Here is a 25430-nt window from a genome sequence, read left to right on the forward strand (position 1 = left end):
AGAATTTTAAGAAAGTGATAGCAGAGCGCTACACCAAGGGCAGGGCCCTTTTAAGCCTTATGCAACTGTACACATGAAGCCAGCCCTGCTCTCAGGATAAAAATGAACAGAAGAGAAATGGATGCAATTGTCTCTACTTTCAGAAAACTTTTTCCATTGAAGAGAAATTGTCATTGCAACAGGTCCAAGATTCGTTCATGGTGAATAAGACTTGAGAAAACCATTCTGACTAAATATCATTTATTCATTTCTTAATTCAAATCAAGACACATTGCTAGTTTCCTTGGATACAAATTTAAAAAAGAAAAGACATCCTCCCTTCCTAATGGGTCTCACACTTTAGTGGGAAAACTAACATGAAAATGGGCCTATAATCTGGTTGTTAGAATAGAATACTCCAAAAATATTAAGTATTTGAAACTGAATGACAAATCCATAAAATCTGGTTTTTACAGACTAGTAAAGTTCTCCTCTTAGCAAAGGTTATTTTTGTGTGTGGCAAACTTTTTAGATGAAGCCAAGAAGAAGCATGTTGTTCTAAGGTATAACAAGTAGAGGTTCCTTCTGGTTGAGGGATGAGGCACATCATTGTGCCTACATGGGAATGTTGTCTATTGTGAACGTACCTATTTTCCTCATGCATGAAATCTGGCCCCGATTCGTTTTTTCTTCTCTATATCCTCCCAAAAATATCTGTTCCAGTCTCACTGCCAGAAGTAGGGAGACCAAATAAAGTGACCCATTTTCCTGATGTGTTTGGAGAATGCTTGGCAATGTCTAAGAGACTCAAACTTGTGCATAGCAGGGAATGGAGAAATCTGTATTTAAAATCAAGCTCAAATAAAGACAGAAAAAAGACAGAGGCAACTTATTTTAGACCTTTCAAATCCCAGTAAGTGAGCAATTTTCGCATCTTTGAATACCAAATCCAATTAACCTTTTGTAGATGATTCTCATGCAGGCTGAATTTGGCCAGGGCAGTTGATTGATTAGCAATGTTGGCCACGAGTTTTGAGTGGGAAAATTCCAAAATCCTTATGTTACAACCATTTTTACAAAAAATTAAAGCTATTTCACTGATTCAGATGTAGAGTTTACCCTTGACACTTGGAAGAGAATTGCCAAATTATAATTCTTACCTGAGAGAATAACAAATCACACTGAGATGTCAATGTTGGACCCACAATTAGGTCTACTCTCTAACTGACCCCCACCTAAACCCCTGCATGTCTAAGTGGGTGATTCATATTCACACCTTAGGAAACCTACAAATTACTCCTTATTATGAACCTAAAATGCTTTATATGAATAATGGAAACCTGAATGTTAAACTTGTAAATATCAAGATACTACTCTAATATTTTGTCAAGCATGGACCCAGAAAACATAATTTAACCAAGTTGGCATTCTCTTAAATAACTGGAATTCACATGATCAAGATTAGGCTTTTCTGAGAAAAGGCTTTCAAGTATAGCACAAATACTAAGCTTGAAAGACGAATGGGGAACAGTTTGAGACATCTTGTTTTGCAGATCATTTTATCCATGATGGATGCACTCACCCTCTAAAAACACTTTCTGATCTGCACGCTCATTTGAACAGGGTCCAGTTGGCATCAGAAGTAGGGCATCTTGAACAAATCATCCCATGACTTCTGGGTGGGTGAGGGGGAGTTCTGGAGCCTTGGTTTCAAAGGGTACCAGTGACACATATCCAATGCCATGCTTTGCAAGGAAGCTGGGCACACAGCCTGCCTTCCTCCATCTCCATTGCAAGCCTGGAAGCAAGCCTGTCTATGCTTTTGTGAATTTGAACCTACCTCAGGTTGAGCCAACTCAATCAGTGGGGAAATACAAATGCCCACTTCATTTTTATTCAGCTGATTAGAGGCTTGCAGAGCAGAGCTTCCTAGGACAGCATGCCAGAGAAGCTCCAGGAAGTAGAGCTTCCTTAAAGAAAGCATATTCTGTCGTTAGCCATGTGGCATTTCAGAGGGCCCAAGAAGACCCCTCAGGGGAAAAAGAGGACCTCCAGCTAGGACAAGGTTGTTATCATTTATATTTAATGCCAAAATACTAGAATATATCTATTTATAAACAGCTAGGAGAGCATCTTACTGGGGATTATGAATAAATGAGAGCTAAATCTAAAGGGCTACCCATTCCTAGTAAAGTAACACCCACTGTGTTCCATTGACTATAAAGTCTGATTTAAGAGGTTTTTTTTTCTTTTCATTCTTGAGGTTAGCCTAATAATATGTTCAATATTTTCCTATGATTTGCAGTGGTGTGTGAGAGGTAGCACATGGTATATAATGCTGACAATTATACACCCTGTAGCCCGAATCCTTGAATCTGAAACCTGATTTAACCATGTTCTAGCTTTATCTTAGGTAAGTTACTTAACCTCTCTGGACGTCAGTTTTCTTATCAGTAAAATCGGGATAATGTAGCACCTACCTCACAATGCTGTTGTAATGGTTCAGTGAGTAAAGCACCGACAGATAGATAGATTGATAGACAGATAGACAGGTCAGGGCCTGACAGTGACACATAGGAAGAACTTCCTACTCCTCCAGTCCATAAGAGAAATGGCTAAGGCCAGGATTTGGTCAATTCAAAAATCTTCTTTGATTTCTTCATTTTATTCTTCCTTTAGTATGAAACAATGCAACTCTGAAACTATAACACTCCAGAGATGCTAAACGAGTATCATTGGGTCTTTAAAAATCCTGACATAAATGTAAGAAGAAGCAATCAAGGATACCTTTATGAGAGGGAATCATACATTAATTCAGCAAATATTTACTACTTGCTCATTATGTGCCTGGCATCAAGCTTATGCTCAGAATATGTTCTTGATGAACAAGAGTGACAGGGCCCTTTTTTTGTACTTGGATTGGACCTTGAAGGACTTCAAGGAATTCAGTGAAGAGAGTTGCAGAAAACAGCCTTGGCAAAGGTTCGGAGATAAGATAAAGATGGTGGACACGGAAGAACAGAAAGTTGATTTTGTGCAGTTTCTGCTTACGGAGGCCTAGAGAACTTGATGCTGCAAACAACAGAGAAGGAACAATTGAGGTTTTGGACAAGAGCAAACAGTGAACAAGCATATATACATAAGGAGGACATATATGAAGCACTGGGAGAGAAATTGGGTACAGCCTGGGAATGTGGACAACTTGAAATCTATTTCAGGATTCCAGAAGTGAAATAAGTTCCAGATTCACCATAGCGGATGGTGGAAATAGGAAAGACGAACACGGAGAGTCATTTTAGAATCAGAACTGACATCGGGGTGCCTGGATGGCTCAGTTGGCTAAGCATCCAACTTCAGCTCAGGTCATAATCTCACAATTAATGGGTTTGAGCCCCACATCAGGCTCTGGGCTGACAGTGCAAAGCCAGCTCTGGATCCTCTCTCTCCCAATCTCTCTGCCCCTCCTGCACTCGCTCACTCTCTCTCTCTCCAAAAATAAATAAACATTAAAAAATAAAATCAGAACTGATAGTACTTGGTGACTGAAAGTAGGAGATAAAGCACAAAAAGGAATAAAGAGTGATCTCATGTCCTCCCAAGCAGCTGAGATAATTAAACCATTAACACAGCTCAAGACATAGAGTCCCTAAGATTACTTGGTTTAAAGATAATCAATTTTATAGACTGATTTGATCGATGAAGAGTATCTTAATCAAAATAGCACATTAAAAATTAGTAGCAAAACTGGAATGAAATTTCTAATCTAGTGCCTCTTTCTACCATACACCAAGGTAAAGGTCACAGCCTCATATATGAAATATAGGCAGACTCAAATTTGAATTCTCTGCACAAGTTATAGGGCCTTCTTCTGTATGAGCGCTGAAGAAAGTATCTAATCTCACAAGATTGCAAAAAGCAAAGCAAAAGATATTTAACTCAGTGGAGCTCAATTGCTGTCGGGTTCCCTCTCCTCTCCACTCAACTCCAACCTGTTAAGATTCTGCAGAGCATTTTTCCTTCTGAAATTGCATAAACTTATGGATTAAGGCAACACACATTCAACAACCACCAGAAGGGAATTCCTGAAGCTCTTGGATTCTGTAGAGGATTTGCTCAGGAGTAATAGAACGAAGTGTGTTTGGTCAATACGGGAGACACGGTAATGGGAGCTGGAATGCACTAAGAGACAGAGTCTCAGACAGTTGCAGCCTAAGCCAAGCAGCAGTGAGCAAATGAGGCCAGTTCACACACCTCTGGATGGACACTCAGAGGGTGTCTAAGCTCAGAGGTTGATCCAGAGTGTCAGAATGTCAGAGCTGAAAGGGAACTCCAAATCATCCTGCAGAATCCTCTTGGTTTACAGATAAGGACACTGAGGTCAGAAGAAGGTAGTACAGGAAAGAAGGTCTACAACAAAGTGAAGGGAGCAGGATGGTGGGTGGTGAAAAGCACATACAGTAGAACCAGGTAGATCTCAGTCAAATTACTTAACTTCTCTCGGCCTCATTGTTGATGACCTTATTTTTAAAATGGAAAAAAATAATACCATCTAAGAGGAGCCAGTGATTATCAAATGAAACGCTTTACGAAAAGCACTGGGCACAGCTGGCTCTGAGGGTCATTTGGAATTCATCTTCACAGGCACTCCTCCCCACCTGCACACGAAGTTGTCATATGTGCTCTGGTGCACATCTGTTGTGGGGCAAGTGATCAGAAAGCCATTATCCCCCAGCTTTCTGCCCAACCTCTAAGACCACAAGGCCAGGTCAACCGAGACCCAAACCCCAAATGTGAAGCTATTGCCCACACCCTCCTGCGTTGTAAATACGGGTGGCAGGGACCTGGAGAGACAGGAATTGCAAGAGTTAAAAGTAAAACAAAACTTGGCTGATGTTTTGGTCTCTGAGGCCCCAGTGGCAGTTGGCCAACTTGTGTTGTGGCCAAAGAGAACTTGAAAATGAAGGAATGGGAAGCATCTTAAAGGGAGAACTCATTTTGTTTTCTTCCTGGGGGAAGGGTTTTCCTTGTGTGGTTGAAGGCACTTCTCCCTCAAACAAATGGCGGGATTTCCTCACATAAAGTACCTGTCAGCATGCAAATGTAAAAACAACCCCCACCCCCCCCCAAAAAAAGGTTAGATGAGCAATTGCTATGTGCCAGGCACTAAGCTAAGCACTTCATATGTGTCCGCTTATTCATTCCTCATAATAAATCTGAGATAGGTATTATTATTAGAATATTGATTTTAAAACTGAGAAGGATCTGAGCCAAGACTGCACAGCTAGAAAGTGAGGGGGTCAGGACTTGACCCAAGTGGTCTGGGGCTCAAGAGGCTGCCTGCCACCTCATTGATGGCTACTCTACTGCTACCTAATCTGACTGAATGAAGGGAGCATGAGGAGCAGAGACCACAGAACAGGAACACAGAAAGCGGCGGCACAGCACAAACCACACGAGAGAACACAAGGAGAAACGAGGAAAGACAGAAGAGGAGGCAGTGTCACGGTGCAAAATCGCACGCCGCGCAGAAAAGGACACAGCGGAGGCTCCCAGGGTAGGACAGCCCTGAAGGCTATGTTGCTAAGTGAGTTCACCGAAGTCAGTAAAGGCTCTTAACAAGACAGAGCCAGTCAAAAAGGCGTACTCGAGAGCTCAGACGGGGTGAGGAGTGATGATAAAGAGGTCCCATGTGAAGTCTCCGGCTTCTCCTGACAATGGACAAGAGCCTCACCAGCCCAGCTGCCCTGGACAGGCCCACAATGGTGACTGGCAGTCACTAAACACAGTGGTTCAGAGATTATAGGATCGGGGCTCGGTGGTTCCACCCTGTTCTGCCACTTCCTCCTTGTGCACGGAACCTTGGGCCTCATTTTCCTTTTTATCAAATGGGACTAAGAATAACCTTCACAGGGTTATGGTGAGACATAAGTGGTATGCCATTCTATACAGCCCCTCACTCAGAGCCTGGCATACTCTTCTGTCATACATAGTAATAATAATGACTATGATTACTACCCCCTCAGGTGACCGTGGCCCACTTTTCTATGAGCCCGTTTTGCCCTCAGAGAATCTACAAAGTCGTGGACTTTTGTACACTTTGGATACATGTGCCTCATATAGAGAGTTCATCTGTACTATTGGTTTGCCTGCTTTGACGAAAGAACTTGGGATGAAAACAAGAAACACAAGGTGCGGGTAAAAAGGCAATACCTAAGAGCTGTACTTGTCTTTACTACAAAATAAATAGTATAAAGGCTCTATTTCGAGTTTATAAATAAACTTGGAGAGGATCTGCATATTTTCACACGTTTCTAAAATATGCATTTTCTTATAGTTATTGAGGCCTGAGCAGCTGTTAGTAATATTACAATCAAAAGCAGTGTTATGTCTGAACTACAACGAAGCCATTAATATGGAACCACGCAGTCAAAATGACTTTATTTCTCATATGAAACAAAGGTCAGCTGATGACTGAATTGCCTCTGAAATGCTATAAAATAAAACTTCTGTGATAACTGAAACTAGGAGGTGTGCTCAATAGATTGTTAAGCAAGAAGAGGAAATAGATTTCTCAGTCTAGCATGGGAGAAGTGCATTAAGTGCTGAAGAGAGCATTGCAAGTTTCTCTGAAATATACGACACAGTTTATTAAAGTTTGCTTTAACATACAACGCCATAGAAACCTATAAAGAGTGAGAAACTGTAAGCCAATTGGATTACAAAATAATCCAAACAAAGGCATTCTGGATAATAGTTTTGTTACGTCTATAATTATCTACTCATGTTCTTTATTAGCTGGAACTTTATATGTGAGGTATTACAGATGTTTGATAGTATTACAGGAACTGGACGGGCATCTCCTCAAATTTAGTATTTGTATGGTGAGAAGAGATAGGTGAGCATGCCATCACAGTATTACTTATTGCAAACTTTCAATTGTTGTGGTGCAGGTGATGTCACTGTTTTGCCCCTACCTGGGAATATCTTCGATCTAATTTCTCAAAGGTAAAATTTGAGACAGTATTATTGAGTGGTTCACAACATAAGTTTGAGAGTCAGAGAGATCAGTGCACAAGTCCTAAATATTTGGGCAAGTCATAAATTCTCCAATTCTCCATTCTCTCGTTGACATAATGGAGATAATGACCATGCTAGTAACCTCATAGAATTATTGCAAATGACACAAATGCCTACGGAGAATTTAAGAACAGTTTCCAGCACATAGCAGGAGTTCAAGAAATGGTAGCTGTTTTTACGTTAATAAATCTGAGCCCTCCTTGAACATTTCTTCCTCCTGGGGAGGGAAGTAGTTACACCTACTTGTTAAGTGAAATTATTTTGGCGTGGGGCACCTGACTTGCTCAGTCAGTTGAGTGTCTGACTTCGGCTCAGGTGATGATCTCATGGTTCGTGAATTCAAACCCTGCACTGGGCTCACTGCTGTCAGCGCAGAGGCTGCTTTAGATTCTCTAGCCCCCCCTCCTTCTGTCCCTCCCCCACTCATGCTCTCTCTCTCTCTCTCTCTCTCTCTCAAAAATAAATAAACCTTTAAATAAATAAATAAATAAACCTTTAAAAAAAAGAGAGAAATTATGGCACATTTCAGGGAGAATGTTATTCTCAGTATTTTTTTTTTTTTAATTTTTTTTTTTCAACGTTTTTTATTTATTTTTGGGACAGAGAGAGACAGAGCATGAACGGGGGAGGGGCAGAGAGAGAGGGAGACACAGAATCGGAAACAGGCTCCAGGCTCCGAGCCATCAGCCCAGAGCCTGACGCGGGGCTCGAACTCACGGACCGCGAGATCGTGACCTGGCTGAAGTCGGACGCTTAACCGACTGCGCCACCCAGGCGCCCCATCAGTATTTCTTATTATACAACATCCAGAGACCTAGGGTTGATCTGGGGCAGCCATCTTTTGGTAAATTCTAGGGCAGCTACCTGGAGAACAGGAAGAACTAAACTCAGTTATGAGAAACTCCAGTTGAAGAGGCGATTTAGAGGTAATGACCCTGAAGAGCTATTCCTCTCACCAATCAGCTGGGAAAATCAAGAGTTTACCATGAACAGATGTTTGTATCACATATGCACCCGCAACATCAAAATTTAAAAAGCATATTTTCACAAGCTTTGGTATGGAGAAATGGAAAAGTCTGAAGATTATTATGGTCTTGCCTCTAGGTCAATGATGAATAAAAAAGACTGGAAAACTGGGGTGTCTGGGTGGCTCAGTCAGTTAAGCGTCTGACTTCGGCTCAGGTCATGATCTTGCAGTTTGTGGGTCCGAGCCCTGCTTTGGGCTCTGTGCTGACAGCCTCCCTCTCTCTGCCCCTCCCCCACTCATGCACACTTTCTCTCTCTCTCAAAAATAAACATTAAAAATTAAAAAAAAAAAAAGACTGGAGGGGTGGCTGGGTGGCTCGGTTGCTTACACGTCCGACTTCCATTCAGATCATGATCTCATGGTTCATGGGTTCGAGCCCCACGTCAGGCTCTGTGCTGACAGCTCACAGCCTGGAGCCTGCTTTGGATTCTGTGTGTGTGTGTGTCTCTCTCTCTGCCCCCCTCTCTCTCTCTCAAAAATAAATAAACATTAAAAAAAAATTTTTTTTTAAAGACTGTAAAACTAACAGGAAGAAAAATCCTTCAGGGTCATAATTCAGCCAGAACAGGTGCTTATACTGCATAGTGGTTGTAGCAATGGGCTCTTTAAAGGGCTTCAGGAGAAAGGGAGGCACTCTCTTTTCTTTCAGAAAGTTTTCTTAAAGAGTCCTCCTTCAGAAGCATAACATAACAACATAGCAGTTGCCACATTGGGATTTGGTTGGCATTCATGTAGGAGATAGAGCGGCAAGATCAGGAGCTTTCTAAGGAATCTGGGAGAGTCAAGGATGGATGGTATCCAAGACATGAGTGGCCAGCCCCAGAAACTACTCAGATACCAGGTCAAAAACGAAGTAAGCTGGCAGGAGTCAGGGAGCACAGATGTAGAACAGTTCTAGGCAACTAACCACGAACACAGTCAACAGACATTTTTGGAGCACCATGTAACAAGTTCTGGGAAAGCTCACTGCATCCAATATATACAAGCATGGGGTGTGTGTAATATCAACAGTGGCCACAGTAATGATAACAATAACGATAACAATAGCTATGATCAACCAAACACAAAGGACATACAGTAGTCGGCTCTCATCCATGGGGCATACCTCCCCAAACCCCCAAGTGGATGCCTAAAACTACAGATCATACCGAAGAAACCTGTAATTACTGTTTTCCATACATATACATACCTATGATACATTTTAATTTATAAAGTAGGCACAGTAAGAGATTGGCAAGAATAAAAATAGAGCAATTGTAAGAACATGCTATAATAAAAGCCACGTGAATGTGATCTCTCTCTCAAAATATCTTACTGCACAATACTCACTCTTCTTGTGATGATGTGAGATGATAAAACGTCTATGTGATGATGAAGCGAGGTGAGTGACGTAAGCTCTGTAGGCTCTGTAACGTAGTGTTAGGCTACTACTGACATTCTGAAGGTCAGAAGGCAGATCATCTGTTGACTGTTTGACCGTGGGTAACTAAAACCACCAAAAGCAAACCCACAGCAAAGGGGGAACTGCCATATGTTAAAAGCAAAGTGTCGTATGATGCTTACAACAATTCTAACTTACCCTCACCTTATCAGGTTAGGTCCCATATTTATTTTTTTTTTTTTTTCTTTTTTTTTTTTTTTTTTTTTAAATTTTTTTTTTTTAATTTATTTTTGAGACAGAGAGAGACAGAGCATGAACAGGGGAGGGTCAGAGAGAGAGGGAGACACAGAATCTGAAACAGGCTCCAGGCTCTGAGCTGTCAGCCCAGAGCCCGATGCGGGGCTCGAACTCACGGACTGCGAGATCATGACCTGAGCCGAAGTCGGATGCTCAACCAACTGAGCCACCCAGGCGCCCCTAGGTCCCATATTTAAAAAGCTCTTTGAGAATCTGATTCAGTGCTTCCTTTATAGCATTTTGCTCATTTATAATCATTTATTTATCTGTATTAATTTAATGTCTTTGTCATTATTCTGTAGGGTCCACAAGACCTGTGTTCATGTTTACTTACCATACGCACTGAACACCTAACACCTAGCACAATGTTTGGAGCCTTAATAAATACTTGCTGAAAATCTTGTAAATTCATGATAGATTAAAAAGCTAAGAAAGAAAGAAACAATCAACAAACACAACCTGAAACTCAGGTTTGCCCAAACGCAAACAGCCAGTAAGTTGCAGAGGCAGGACTTGAACCCATGTCTGTTTTGACTTCTAAGCCTGAACACTTACCTCCTATATCGTAGAGGTAATTAGAAAAGAAAAACAGAGTCTTTGGTATAAAGAAGAATGGAACAGGAACAAGTCCCACCTACAGGAAGCTTCATATATTTTCCTCTGGGTTACAAATACATTTCAGAGAATAGATTGAGCCCCTGGAGGTAGGAGGAGGGGAGCTTCGTTATGAGAGACAGTCGGGGTCTCTTTCAATGGAATTTAGCGAGGACACAGGTTTTAATCGAAAAATTTGTGGAGAAAAATGGAACACGGAGAGGTCAACCTCTGTCAACAGCAAGATCTCTTACGTACTACTATCTTTTCCATCTGGCTTAGAGGGAAAGAGCTTCAGTGATGAAAGCCAGCCTCATAAACTGGTTGATTCAGTATCAAAATGACTATCAAATAATTGAAGCGCTTCAAAGCCATTTAAAAACAATTACATGAGAAAAAAAGCACATGATATATTCTAAGATTTTCATCGTTTTTACCTGTCATCGTGCCTCTGAAAAAATCTAACATCAGAACCATTTGGGTTAGAAACAGAGTTCATTCAATAGCTCAATTAAACCATCCCCTGAGCCCTCAGACCTCAGCAGTGACAGTGCTGAGTGGCTTAGGGGAAGGGCACCACAATCCCTTTCAATCTCTCTTAGCTTTCCAGAAAATTAACATAACAATTAAATAAAGTCAGAGTAGTTATTACTCAAACACAGATTCAAGACAACCTCCTCTCAAAACAACATAAAAAAAAAAAAAACAGAAGGCCATCTGTAGCTATTCAAGTCCATCCAACATCCAAAGTAATTGTTTAAACATGCAAATGGAAATATGACTTCTCCTTAAACCCCTCCAGTGGCTTTCCATTGCCTCCCAACCAATTCCAGATCCATCTCCATTGCCCACACAGCCCTGCTTGATCTGAATCTTGCCTTCCTTCTCTCCTGCTTCCCTCCCCTCCCTTCACTGGTCTCCAGCCACATTAGCTTTTCTTTTGTTCCTTGAGCTTTACCAAGTTTCAGGCAGTTTTTTGGCCTCAGCAGTTCTCACTCCTGAAATACTCTGCTCCCAGATCTTCTCAGGTCACCTCGTGAAGAAGGGTTAGCTTACATGCCTTCCCTGACCACCTAAAACAGCTTTCACCACGACTCCCACTCTTTTCATGATTCTGTCTTTTTTTTTTTTTCATTGATTTTACCACCATCTGAAATTATCTTGTTTATTCATTTGGTTTGTGAGTCTTGTTTTCTCAGAGTCGGATGCAATCTCCAGGAAAGCAAGGGTTCTAGGTGTTTTGCTCACTTGTATCTCACATCTAGAACCATGGCTAGCTCACAGCATTTCACTGCCACTGAAAAACTTCCTCTGTATCTTAGCCAAAATTCATCAAGGCAGCAAAAATCTCTACTCTTCAATCTGCCAGCGTGAAGTGGGTTGCCACAAAGATAGAAGATGGCGGAAAACACAAGAGAAGAAATCCAGATTACATAATTTGATCTGGCAATTAGACTGCATGGATTAGACCTTGCTGAGATTATATACAGAACTATATTTGGTTTTGCAACTAGGCCAAGATAGATTTCATTCGAACACACTTTAAAATGCATTTTAAATTGTTCCACTGCATATTCATTATTAGAAACATTATTTTTACCCAGTTTCACAAAATTCTATGTAGCTTTTCCCATTCAAATAAATAATTCATCAAATGAGGAAAGGTGTGCATTCCTAGTATCCAGGAATGAAGAAAATCATTTGTATGCGTGAAGGGTGGAAGTTACTGAGAGAACAGTTAACTGTAGTGGGGATACATCCAGAAAGCCTTGTAATAAGAGCTGGGCATTTGAAAACTGGTTAGCACCTTCAAACTTATTTAACCTAATGTGAATTTGAAAACAGTTTCCAAGATACTCAACATAACAACAGCCCTAATATTACTTTATATTTACATGTAAATTTACTGCTTTTAAAAGTACTTTCACATATATTTTGTGCTTTGATATTTACAACCAAGTGAGAAAGGCAGGGAAACTCATTTGCGATCCCACAGATGGGAAAATTGAAGAGATGGGGACTTGCCTGAAATATACAGCCAGGACTTTCAAAGAGGACATAAAAAATCAATTCCTACCCACCTGGTAAATTTTTGGCCTCATCCTCATAGCTAATAAAGAACGGTGCCAGAAGATGTTAGAATTTTTTGAATTAAAATCAATTTCTCTTTCTACTACTTTGCTTTCTCTCCCCAGTGTTAAATGACTTGTCCAAAGTCACTCAGTTGGCTGGAGCAGTGTCAGGACTAGAACCTAATGCAGAACTCCTACCACCTCACAGGGCTATCTTATTAAATGAAAATGAAGAATTCACGACACACCACATGACTCGTTAATATGAGCCATTCTAGCTCAATATACACATCAAGCTCCAGCTAACAGTCTAAATGTCTGACAACAGGGAAATCATAACATAAATCGTGATGCAATGGCATATTCCACAACTGGTAAAAATAATGCTTTTGGAGACTACTTCAGGGGGATGATAATGATAGCTAACGTTTCTTGACTGAGCGTTTACTCCGTACCAAATACTGTTCTTTATGTATATTATATACCACATATATATTATATGTTATAAAAATAATAATAACTATGTACAATATATTAAGTTCATCTAATCTTTATCATAGCCTTTCCAGATAGGGATTATCTCATACAGAAGAAGAAACTGAAGCACAAAGCACGTAAATGAGATGCCTAAACTGACACAGTTGGCAAGTGTACAGAGGTCAAGGGTTGCAACCGGAAGTTTGCTTCCAGATCCTACACTCTTAACAAATATACACACTGCCTAGGACAGTGGTTATAATCTAACGTCAATTGTGAAAGCTGTGTCTGTCTGTGTGTGTATATATACACATGTATGCATATACATGTACAGGTCAAATTGGGTTCTCTGACATAAATATTTGTTTTGCATGTAAAGCTATTAAGAGCTAGCATTCCTTGAGTGCTTAGTTAATAAGCCAGGTAAATGCCAAGTGAAGTCCATATGTTATCTTATTTAATTTCCCCACGTCTTATGTGGAAGGTGTTATTTCACCCTCTTGACCGCTAATACCGCTGAGGCTTGAAGAGCCTCAGATTGTCCCCAAAGTCCATGTTCTACACACGCCAAACTGTGGTTCGTTATTCCATAATAATGCGATAATCAGTGATTTCAATTTCTTCTTTGTTATCTTCCTATTTTCTGAGTTTTCTACAATGAAACCTGGTCTCTCTCAAAATGAAAGCAAAACAATTAAAGCAGTCAGGCAGATTGTGTGAGATACTAGATCAACTGCATGCTCCTGAACCAGAATGTGGCTCTCTGCCAGAGTGACCCTACACGGCAGATGGGTGCTCTGGGGAGAGGTGGTGGCGCACAGTCCTGGGGACTGCCTGGCATCCAGGAGCCATACTGGTGCCTTCAATTGTTCCCAACCGAGTAACATTTCATACATCTTTATTATGGGCCAAATATGTTTCCGATTCTGTGTCTCCCTCTCTCTCTGCCCCTTCCCTGTTCATGCTCTGTCTCTCTCTGTCCCAAAAATAAATAAAAAACGTTGAAAAAAAAAAAATTAAAAAAAATGGGGCGCCTGGGTGGCGCAGTCGGTTAAGCGTCCGACTTCAACCAGGTCACGATCTCGCGGTCCCTGAGTTCGAGCCCCGCGTCAGGCTCTGGGTTGATGGCTCGGAGCCTGGAGCCTGTTTCCGATTCTGTGTCTCCCTCTCTCTCTGCCCCTTCCCTGTTCATGCTCTGTCTCTCTCTGTCCCAAAAATAAATAAAAAACGTTGAAAAAAAAAAAATTATTATGGGCCAAATATTGCATATTTCCCCCCAAAATGTGATCCCTCAATAGCATTTATTCATTCACTGGATTTTTATTGAGCACTTACACATGCCACACATTAAGAATACAAAATTGAATGAGACACAGTCCTTGCTCTGGAGGAGTCCTTGGTTCTTGGGGGAGGAACAAACAAGGTAGGTATATAACAGAAAATAGCAGCTAAGATTTATTGAGAGCTTAACACTTTACCTCAAGACTGCAGCACCAACCTCTACCTGCCAGTCTGATCTATGGATTCTAGACTTGCGATGCCAGTCCCCACAATCAAGTGAACCAGTTCCTTAAAAATATCTTTCTCCCTCTGTCTCTGTCTCTCTCTTTCCTTCTCCCTCTCCCTCTCCCTCACCCTTTCCATTTCTCCTTCTGACTCTCTCTTTCTTGCTCTCCCTCTCCCTCTTAACCTATTGGTCTTGTATCTCTGGAGAACTCACTGGCTATAAGTGCCCTTTCTGGTTTAATCCTTATGACCTCACGTGCTCAAATTACCCGTGAGAAAGTTAACTGTTATTATCACTTCCATTTTCTAGATGAGGAAGCAGGTGCATTAGCTTCCCAAGGTCACACACATGAGGTTTCACCTAGGTCATTCTGACTCCAAAGCCAGTGCTCTTAACCCTTCCGATATGTGGCTTTGAGGGGCAAGAACCGAGAGCTAACTGAGCTCAGGGAGTACCTCACTCTCAATGTGGGGGAATGTGGGAGGCTTCATTGAAGAGGGGCACTTCTGTCTGACCTTGAGTGATCAGAACAGACTGCGACCTTGCATAAAAGGGAAAGAAGAGCATATACAAGGGAAAGAGAAGGACAAGGAGCTCCCCGTCTGGCTGGCACAGCGGGATATGAGCAGATAAGGCTGCCTGTGTATGAAAGTGTTATGCTGCACACCAGGGCATTTGCACTTCGTCTTAGAAGCATGGGAATAATCAAAGGCAAGTGGGGGAAAGTGATGTCTTTGACGGCCGTGAGAAGCATGGATTGGAAGCACCAAAGTCTGATCAGGGGTGGTAGCAGAGGATGAAAGGGAGAGAGCCAAGATCTTTTAGGAATGATAATCCACAGCTCTAAAGGGCCTACTGTTGTGAGGCAAGCAGGAAGGAGAAATCAGGAGTGAATCCAAACACTGACTGTGGCTTAGCTACCTGGTAGTCACAGTTCTTTGAATTGGAGGAACAAAGAGGCTAAGAAAAACTTGCTGATTAGAGTCTGTAGAACAGGAGTAGGGTCCTACCTGTTATAGGGCTTGCAGACCATTTTCTACCACTGTTACCATACCTAGTGCTATGAGCAATTTTTCACGTGTCATTTTTCAGTGATACACTAAGGGCATCTGTAAAGGCTGACTGCACAGCGAGACCACCTACATTCCTGTTTTAGTCGTCGTTTTCAACTTTGGGAAACTGCCCGTGGTAGGGAAAGCAATGTGATATCATCTCATGTGCCAATTCCAAACAACTGGCAGGGGCAGCCCAGTATATGATGTTGAGATAGACACTGAGATAGATGTTGAGATAGAAAAAAATGGATGAGGGGCGCCTGGGTGGCTCAGTCAGTTAAGCGCCCGACTTCGGCTCAGGTCATGATCTCGCGGTTCGTGAGTTCAAGCCCCGCGTCAGGCTCTGTGCTGACCTCTCAGGGCCTGGAGCCTGTTTCAGATTCTGTGTCTCCCTCTCTCTCTGACCCTCCCCCGTTCATGCTCTGTCTCTCTCTGTCTCAAAAATAAATAAACGTTAAAAAAAATTTTTTTTTAAAAAGAAAAAAAATGGATGAGATTGGTTGTGATGTCTTCCACCGTCAAGAAAGGGGTGGCGTAGCCCGTGGACATCGAGAATTGAGGATGATATAGAATATGCTAGTAATTAACAGTATGGTGAAGAGAGGAGAGAAATCTGTAGGCCTATCTACAAAAGAGGGTGCAGCGATAATCTACTTGAGAAGTAAAACAGCAAGCAGGAATACCTAGCACCTGAATGCTAAGAAACCACATGTAATAATCAGTCTGAGAGAGAATGATCTGAGAAAATAACTGGCATATGCACCACACTTCTGCAGATGTTTTCATATTTATTATCTCATTTGATCTTCACAATGACCCTACGAGGTAGGGAGCCGGCATTATTCCCACCTTACAAATGGGGATGCAGAGGCCAAAGCAGTTCCAGAACTCACTCAAGGTCATAGAACTAGTCAAGAGATCCAGCCCCTTCAAGTCCTGGTTCTTCCCTCTACACAGCGCTGACTCATTGACATTAGATGCATGAGACATGGAAGCACAGGAGAGAGCTATAAATGGCCACATTGTGTGTGTACTCAGGAGAGCGGTGGACCCTGGGGACACATTCATTTGTGTGTCTTTGGGCAGTCACCCAACCGGTCTCAGCACCTTTGAATGTGAAAGACACCATGGGTTCCAAGTCTTTGTCTATTCACATTTTTGGAATCATTAGTAAAAAAAAAAAAAAAAAATCAACTTTGACGTGTCCTCTTACGGAGAGAATAAAAATCCTTGGGTAAGTTATTTCATTTGGTTTTGGTTTCCTCAGCTGTAAAATGAGGTTGAACTAGATTGGTTAATCTTCAATGGCAGCACACACCATCATGTTTTCCTGATAACGGTCAAGGCTTTCACAGAATGTCAGTGAACACCGAACTGTCCTTCTCAGGGAGAAAGGGCTTTTGTTCATAGCGGGAGCCAAGCTTTTTGATAAAACATTGTGTAGAAGGTAAGCTGTGAAAGTTTAGAGTCTGCTGGCTGGTTGATATCATATTTCCCTCCTCATCATAAAATTCTGGAAAACTAGTGAGGGTCACTGAAAGGGGCCCACTGGGATGAAACACTTCTGTGTTAGGTGACCTTCTTCAAGCTGATGGCTGATCTGAATGATCATAACCTGCTGATAAAATTACTCTGCTTAGTACTGAAGAAGGCTTTTGAAATACCATGTCCAATCTAGTCAATCTGTTGTTTGCTTGTCAGCCAGAGACCCAGGCCAAACAATTTCAGGTGTGAGCAGGTAAGAGTCAAGCATAGTAAATAAATGCTGGTTCTGCCACTTGGTAAGATGGTCACCTTAAGCAAGTCACTTAATATCATTGGGCTCTACTTTCTTCCTATTTGAAATAAGGGTGGTAATACCTATTCTTCCTACCACACAGGGATGATGTGAGAATAAAAAGCATATGTACAACAGTGTGTGACAACATTGTACTGGACCCTAAGCTTCTGAGGACAGAGACGACAGCTGCCTTTTTTTCGCCTGTCATATTCATAGTGCCTAGAATACCTGAAACTAAGAAAAAAGCTCCTGATTTATCTGCTGAATAAATGAAGCATTTTGGAAAGTTTGAAGCGTATGCAAATGTCATATAATCTTATGACAATGTCCTAAGTGAGCACAATATTTTACTCATTATACTGTTTGTTAAAGATATGTACCATGAGTCACTCTGCATGGTTCTTTTTAAAAATCCTAAAATACTAGTCTCGATTAAAAGAAGGAGTTGATATGAACAAAAAATACAAATGATGGTCTTTTGTATATAGTCAAACATTTCTGAACTGATATGTGATTTTGATTCCGGGGTCACCCTTGTCATGGGACCATTTCTCTTGCGTGGAAACGTTCAAGCCTAAAGTTGGAGCTGAACACTCAGCTCTAACTCTGGGCTTGGAACCATGAGCTAAGGTAAGAGCATGATATTCACCCATTTACTTTAATATGTGGAAAGAATGAGTCCAAGAAGCACCACAAAACCCGTGTCAGAATGCCAGGCTTCTCAATTCCTACCTGTCACTAGACACATGGAAAACACAGGCTCATGGTGACTAACGCAAAAGGAAGCAGGCCTTACTACCACTGAAAATTCACGAGTGTCTACTTATATATATTACCCCTAAGTTCCTCTCTTGAACATCTCCCTCCCTATCCTTGCTGGTCTGCCCATATTCTGAGGCCTTTGCACATGCTCTTCCTCCTTCCACATTGGATTGCTCCTCCAAATAATTAAATGGCTGCTCACTGCCTCTGCTCCTTCAAGTATGTGCTTATATGGCTTCTCAGTGAGGCCATCCATTACCACCTTATTTACGATAGCAACCCTCTCCACCCCACTCCTTCCACTACTTCCTCCATCCCCTTTCTCCACTCCATTCTTCTCCAAAGTTCTTATCCCCATCAAATGTACTCTGTGTTTCATTTTATTTCCTATCTCTCCCGCACTAAAAGGAAGGTCCACATAGGCAGGACTTTGTATCTATTGTTCACTATAGAACCTCTAGCATGTGGAACAGGGCCGAACACCTAGTATGCATTCATATAATTCATGCAATTTCTGATGAGTACACGGCAAGTAGTTCTATGCTAGGGGCTATAGAAAAGGGTTGCATAACTGCACTTTTGTCTTCCAGTACCTTAAAGGTGCAAGACCAACTTGTGGCATACGTGCAAGGAGCAGCATCCAACAAAGGAGGAGGAGTATCCAACAAAAGGAAGATAGTAATACATTTGAATTACTTTTGTGTTAGGGACAAGTATATTTTGAGATGGGAGGAAAAGGGGTCAATCATTCAGTGTAAACCTTGAAGACAGTAAGAATGGAGACTCCAAACCATTCAATGAATGCCAGAAACTCTTAGAGCTAGAAGTTCTAGAGGTAGGCAGATCAATTCTCTTATTTTGTTTGCAAGTAAACAGAACCCCAGGAAGTTACAGTAACCTCTTCAAGGCACACAGCCAAGCAGTCACAACACTTAAGGCTCAAACCCATGTCTGACTTCTGGGTCCATGCTCTTTCTACAAAAAAAAATCCACTGCACAAATTCAACGACCATACTGAGTTTCCAAGAGTAATGAATTCTCTGATCAGGAATAATTTGGCATTTGAAAAGCCTCATATACCATAAGACACTGCCACTGCTTGCACAAATATATCATACAACATTACACTCATTTATATTCATTTATTTATTTAAAAATACTTTGCCAAATTCCAAGTCAAACTCTAGCTCCAGGAGCCAGGATTTTCAGATTTGGTCATAAACCAGAGAAAAGCAAAGACTGCCCAAGAAGAGAAAGATAGGGTGGAAGAATGAGAGAAGAAGAGAACGAAAAGGCAGAAATAAAGGAGAGCGGAAGGGAGAGAGAGAAGGAAAAATCTGTACAGCATATTGACAACACTGATCCTGGGAATTTCTTTGAATGGCTGTGCTATAACTTGCCTCTTTGTATTATAAAATCATTTCTTTGGAGCTAATCACCAAAATAATTCAAGCTCATGCATATATTGTCAAACGGACTATTTCTTTTCTTTTGCTTCTCAAAATGTATTATCTGTATCTCACAATATCCTACTTCATAATACATTGCTTTTTCTCATTTCATGTTGCTTCTCCAGCAAGAAAACAAGTTTGAGCATTTATTTTTCTTACATCCACTATAATGCACCAAATAATACCTTACAATGTACCATATGAAGTCACTGGAGTCATTTATATCTGGTTTTACTCATTTATCCAATACATAAACACACCAAGTGTCCACTGTGTGTCAAGAACCAAAGGTAAGGAGGTGAATATGATAGACCAGATTCCTGCCCTTGCGGAGCTTAGCTCTGAGAAATTCAGCCCATACACCATTAAATAATGATGAATCATAAATACATCTCTGAGGAGAGAGGGTAGACTGGGATGTACTCAATGGCCCAGGTTGTGTGTTTGAGAGCTTGGGATGACAAGATGGTAGGGAAGCCCTCCTGAGAAGGTGGCAGTTTTGCTAGGACCACAAGAACATCGGTCACTCCATGAACTGGCAAAATAGTGTCCCAGGCAGAGCAAAAGCCCTGAGGCAGGAAAGCATTTTTTCTAAACACTCCGAGAGTGGCAGTAAGGCATGCAATGAGCTTGGAGAGGCACAGTGGGCCAGAGTGTGCAGTCTCCAGTATGCAATGAATTTTAACAGAAATGAGAAGATAGAGAAGTTTTTCTCAACAAGGAAGTGACATGATATACGGTATTTAAATAAAGATTCTAAGTATCTTTGTGACATTCTGTGGATACACTTAAATGGCATATATGTTCCGAGAAAGGGGACTGACCCCTCTCCAAGTCTAAAGCTCCATCCCCAGTAGCCCGGTCCCTCTAAGCAAACCATTCTGTGCCCGCAGAAATATTTGGTAGTCAGCAGAGAAATCGGTTAGACCCAGCCCCTCTGCCACACACCCACTTTCTCCTTAAGGGGATCCTGCCCCCAGTTCCTGTCTATCTCCTTATTCAGTTCATTACTCCTCAGGGACTTTTTCAGACACGTGAGCCCAAATCCGTTATAATCCCTTAAGCGTTTTCCCCCTTTCAACTCCTGTACCATCATCTCAGTAAATTCTCTCTCCCTTTATTAACTCCATTTGCGAGTTTACATAATGAAATTAATCACAGTTCAACAGCAGTATATATGATAAAGTTGAATTGAGAAAAAGTAAACCACAAGTATGGAAGTAAAATTGAACATAATTGAAAATCCAGTGTCATAAGTCTCTAAAACTTCTGAAAATATACCTAAAAACTACCTTCAAATTCTCTCTCCATCTCATTGTCCTTTAATTAGACCTTCCTTTTTACAAATAGCAACATTTAAAATTGAAAACACATTTAATTCCATGGTTCTCTTCTGGCTACTTACTGCAGTATCAGTACTCTTCTTCACACATTTCATTGCAAATATTTAGTATTTCAACTAGATAATGGGTCAATAGCCTTTGAAGGACCAGTGTGGGAATCTAATCATCATATATATTATTATCCCTATGGGAAAATTTGTTTCAAGTGAGCAATTCATAAACAAACTTTCAGGAACATAAAAGCTGTGAGCTGGTGACTTCCTGCAATTTGTTTATTTGAAACATAGATAACGTATGGGTCAATCAAATCCAACAGAAAGATTTACCCAGTCTTCTAGAATGGTTTAGCTAAGATAATTGTTTTAAAGCTGCATATTCTTCGTAGAGATTTAAAGTTGATCCCTGGAGTTGTATGGGAACTTATGCATATAAGAAGGCCCTTTCTAACACTGAACCTTGAGGAAGGAGAGAAATTACATATACGATAGTCCATGTATTAGAATCTCATATGCATGCTTAAGATTTTCCAAAATAACTTCACTATTTCTGGGAAATTAAGAGAATTCCCTTTAGAACTTCTTAGCTAACTAGAAAATGAATAGTTCCAGCTTGAAAATGCTTTGTTCCTTTTTGATCACATCAAAGAATTTTCCAAATAAATAAAACTCTATTTCTAGACGGAGAAAAAAAAATCTTTACTATTACAAGGTTCATTGCAACAACAGAAGCTCAATTAATCTACAATTGTTCAAAATTGTCTAAACAATAATTTTGGAGATAAAAGGCAATAATGAGGAATTAAAAGGCACGGTCCTGTGAGTATTCATATTTAAAAAAAAGAGAGACAGAATATGCCACAAAAGAAATCAAGTCCTAGTTTTCAATTAGGTTATGATGCCCATCTTGATACAAATTTTAAAACGGTTCCTATTGAAATGTTATGAGGGGTCAAAAATATGAGCTTTGTTGTTAAATGAACTTGGGCCCAGAAAATTCTCATCTCTATTTATGAGAATTCAGGAAAAATGTGTATTCTGTTTTCTGAGGTAAACACGCTGGGGGCAAAACAGCCAGGTGATGATGCTGGTTCATTGTTTTTCCTCTACAATTCAAGGAGGCAAAATATATATATATATATATATATATATATATATATATATATTGACATAATAAAGGAATCTCATTCATTCTATACCATCTATTAGACCTTGAATTGATTTAAAAAACACAAAGTTGGGTTCAAATTCCATTCTGCCATTTTTCTGCCTCAAAATATTATTTTTTATTTTTCCAATTTAGAAAAAGGACACCAAAACTACTGCATGCAGAATATACTTACTCACAGGTTATTGTGAATAGTAAATATAATAAAATTTATTAAATCAATTATATCCAGTAAGCCATTAACAATATGCTTGTTAATCTCAAAAATTGTTACACAGGATGAAACCACTGGGGCCCAAACATTTATCCTTCCAGTACAGTACCTAAGAACCTGACCATGGAACTAAAAACAAGTACTTTTGGTGCAGTTCTTCAAGACAAGGGACAACTTCCCAGGCTGCCCTACAAGTAAACAGACTTCCTAAGAAACCCTGACTTAGCTTCACTTATCTTGGAAGGGGTAGCTAAAATGGCATTTTCAAACTTTAATAATAATATGTGAAAACAACAGAATCCTTGATGAGCTGCCCAAACCACATAGACCGCATTGTAAGCTTAACCCATGCATGTGCCTTTAAGCAAATAACTCCCTTTGCTCACCCTCCTTCCCTTCACATTCATACCATGGAAGGCTCCATATCACGTGGCATACTTTAGGAAAGACACAACTCAATACCAACCACTGCCGGAAAATGAAGACTGCAGGAATCAATGAATCAAATATAAAATTAAAATGCATGTTTTTAAATAAAAATATTTGAAAGGAATCATGGGGCCACAAACTACTGGTAACATGTTGGAGGCCCCTGCAGAATTATTTCACTACCTTATATGATATTAGTATCACTGTGGAGGTAGTAATGTTCCTCATCTATGACCAGAATTTCTAATAGGCACTGGATGAATGGAGCTCATATCTTGTTCCATCAAAACAAGAACACAAACCTAAACTATGAGCCATTCTGAAGACTATTTGTTTACTCCTGTTTTACACAAAGTAGAGAAGTGGCTTGAAAAGTTGCCATGGCCATGCTTTCCTGAGCAGCAGACTAACAGACTCTGGTGAATACAGAAATATATATACATACACAATGTAAATGTAGGGTCTCTCCCTTTCTTAATAATTAGTGTTGATAATGTAGTGTTAATAATGTAGTATTGACGACTACATGTGTGTAACTCTGTGTGTGTGTGTGTGTGTGAGTGTGTGTGTGTGTGACATGTACTAGTTGAGGAGAGACACAATTTTAACTATCTTAATGTTGGGTGACACATTCTCAGAGCCCACTGATGTTTCAGCAGAGGGCTTCCATGACAGGATTTAGGGTGACTTTAGGGGGTTCCTTATCTTTCCAAGGTTATTGTGATAGATGGAACAACCTAACTTCCTCTAGGGGTGAATTAATGGATATGGTAACTGCTATGCCACATCTTCAGAATAAGAGCTATTCGGAGGTGAAATTCTGGGATGCAGTATCAGAAACATGCATATATTGCCAAAAAGACTGGCAACTAAGTGGAAATGCTATTGCCGGGCAAATTGATTTCTGGTTAAGATTCCTACCTGCCTTTCTAAGGTCAGGAACCATTAAGATAAGCATTTAAGTAGGAACCGTGGGTAGATACAAATTATTAGTTTCATGTAAATTTTGAAGCCAATGGGAACACTTGTCCATTTCCTTTTGCAGGGATCTGATGGAAGGGATCCATAATGTCACCTCTAATTCACAAGTGCTAAGATAACATCCTTCATTAGATCAATCTGGCAAACCCAGAGCAATAGTGCTAATTCAGCTCCTACACACGTCTTTGTTACAGTTCTCATTTCAGTTTAGGCAGCTCAGATAAGCTTATCATAGGGCTTTGAACTGACATTCTGGGATGGCACAATAGACAATATTTCCAGGAGAGTCATTAACGAGCATCAATAAATACGACTTCTTTCAAAAAGAACGCTTGAACTCCATAGTTTGCAAAGCAAGAAGTAAAAATGATCTATCGCTTCTCGGCCTTTTGGCTAAGATCAAGTGAAGAAGTAAAAATGATCTTCCACTCTCATGTGTAAGATTCAAACCTCATCAGAATGTATGCAGATTTCTTTTTAAGAGATACTGCAACTGAAATTTAGCTGGAGAAATACAGTACCTCTGTAGACAAGATTTGTTTTTGTTTTTGTTTTTTTTCTGAAGAGGGTAATCCACCTGAGTTTAAATTGAAAAGTGTATCAGTAATACACTTTCTGTTCGTCTTGTCTTGTTATTCAAAGATTAAATTCATTTTGAATTAATGAAAATGATTTAATCTTAGAGCATTAGTAATCTCAGTTTATTTAGACCAGTATTTTAAAGAACTAGCTTGAGACCAGGCTCCATAATAAAACGATACCCAATCTCTCTTTTAAAGCTATTTTCTAAAATCTGTGGGCCATGACTGTAGAATTCTTCACTCCCCAAAATTACATTAACAATTTTTGACATGATAACAGAGAGAGCAAAAAGAATTCATTTCTGCCAAATTAGTGCAGGCTACACGACTGCTTTTTGAAACCATCCTCCTCTTATTCCATTTTGGTAAATTTCTAAGGAATGTTTAAAATTGTAGGACAGACCTTGGCTTTAAGAGGTGGCCTCTCTGCCATTTTCATGGCTGATTTGAGACCCATTATGCACTCGATTCTGCATTGTGAAATCCAGGCTGGGGACAAATTTCTGCCTGTCATCTTAGGAAAGGCCAGGAGTTTTGCACCATCCTGTAGTGTGAAAACAAAATCAAAGCCGGGGTAGGGCTGCCTGCTTCTTTCTTAATCAGCTTGGTGCTTTTTTGAGGCAATCTTGGCTGTCACTATCTCAGGCTTGGAAGGGTAATTTAGCAGAACAAAATATAGTTTAAACAACATCTCCCCAGGGAAAGTTCCTTCTTATACTCAATATTGAATGCAGAAAGGTAATCAGTAAGTAATCATTTGGAGCTTGGCTAAGAATCATTGCATGGAATGCATTTAGGAAGCACAAAATTCTTTTTTTTAACCTGATAACACCCTGGACCCAGGGCTAAGAGGCGCAGACACTTTCCTCATATTGCTCATTCTGTTGCAATGGCATCCCCATATAACTATAGTTTATGGACCAAATTTGCTGCACCTCTCACCCCAACAATAAGATGTAAATTGCAGAGATAAAAATATCTTACAAAAATTAAGAAAAAATTTTTAAACAGTTCACTGAAAATGACAGCATGGATAACTCAGTCAATGACCTCTCCTATCTAATGTCAATTTCAGAAAACAAGTTTCCATTGTAAATGTTTAATCAGTGTAGTCCCAGGAACCCAGAGCAGAAAACCTTATCTTCTCTCCCAACTTATTTGCTCTGCAAGCTCTTTCTTAGCTCTATCTCAGCTCCCTGGATGCACTTTAGTTTTTTTGTTTTGCTTTGTTTTGTTTCCTCTCAAAAGAGCTGGGAGCT

The 25430-nt window shown here is 40.4% G+C and overlaps 1 protein-coding gene and 1 pseudogene across 24 annotated transcripts in view; one reads left to right on the top strand and one right to left on the bottom strand.

Annotated features, from left to right (window-relative positions):
- Positions 1-25430, bottom strand: part of SGIP1 (SH3GL interacting endocytic adaptor 1) — a 205055-nt gene that overhangs the window by 178287 nt on the left and 1338 nt on the right. The window lies entirely within an intron of this gene.
- Positions 23964-24133, top strand: LOC131505720 (U2 spliceosomal RNA; annotated as a pseudogene).

Source organism: Neofelis nebulosa, chromosome 2, assembly GCF_028018385.1.
Source record: "Neofelis nebulosa isolate mNeoNeb1 chromosome 2, mNeoNeb1.pri, whole genome shotgun sequence".
In the NCBI taxonomy this organism is placed as follows: domain Eukaryota; kingdom Metazoa; phylum Chordata; class Mammalia; order Carnivora; family Felidae; genus Neofelis; species Neofelis nebulosa.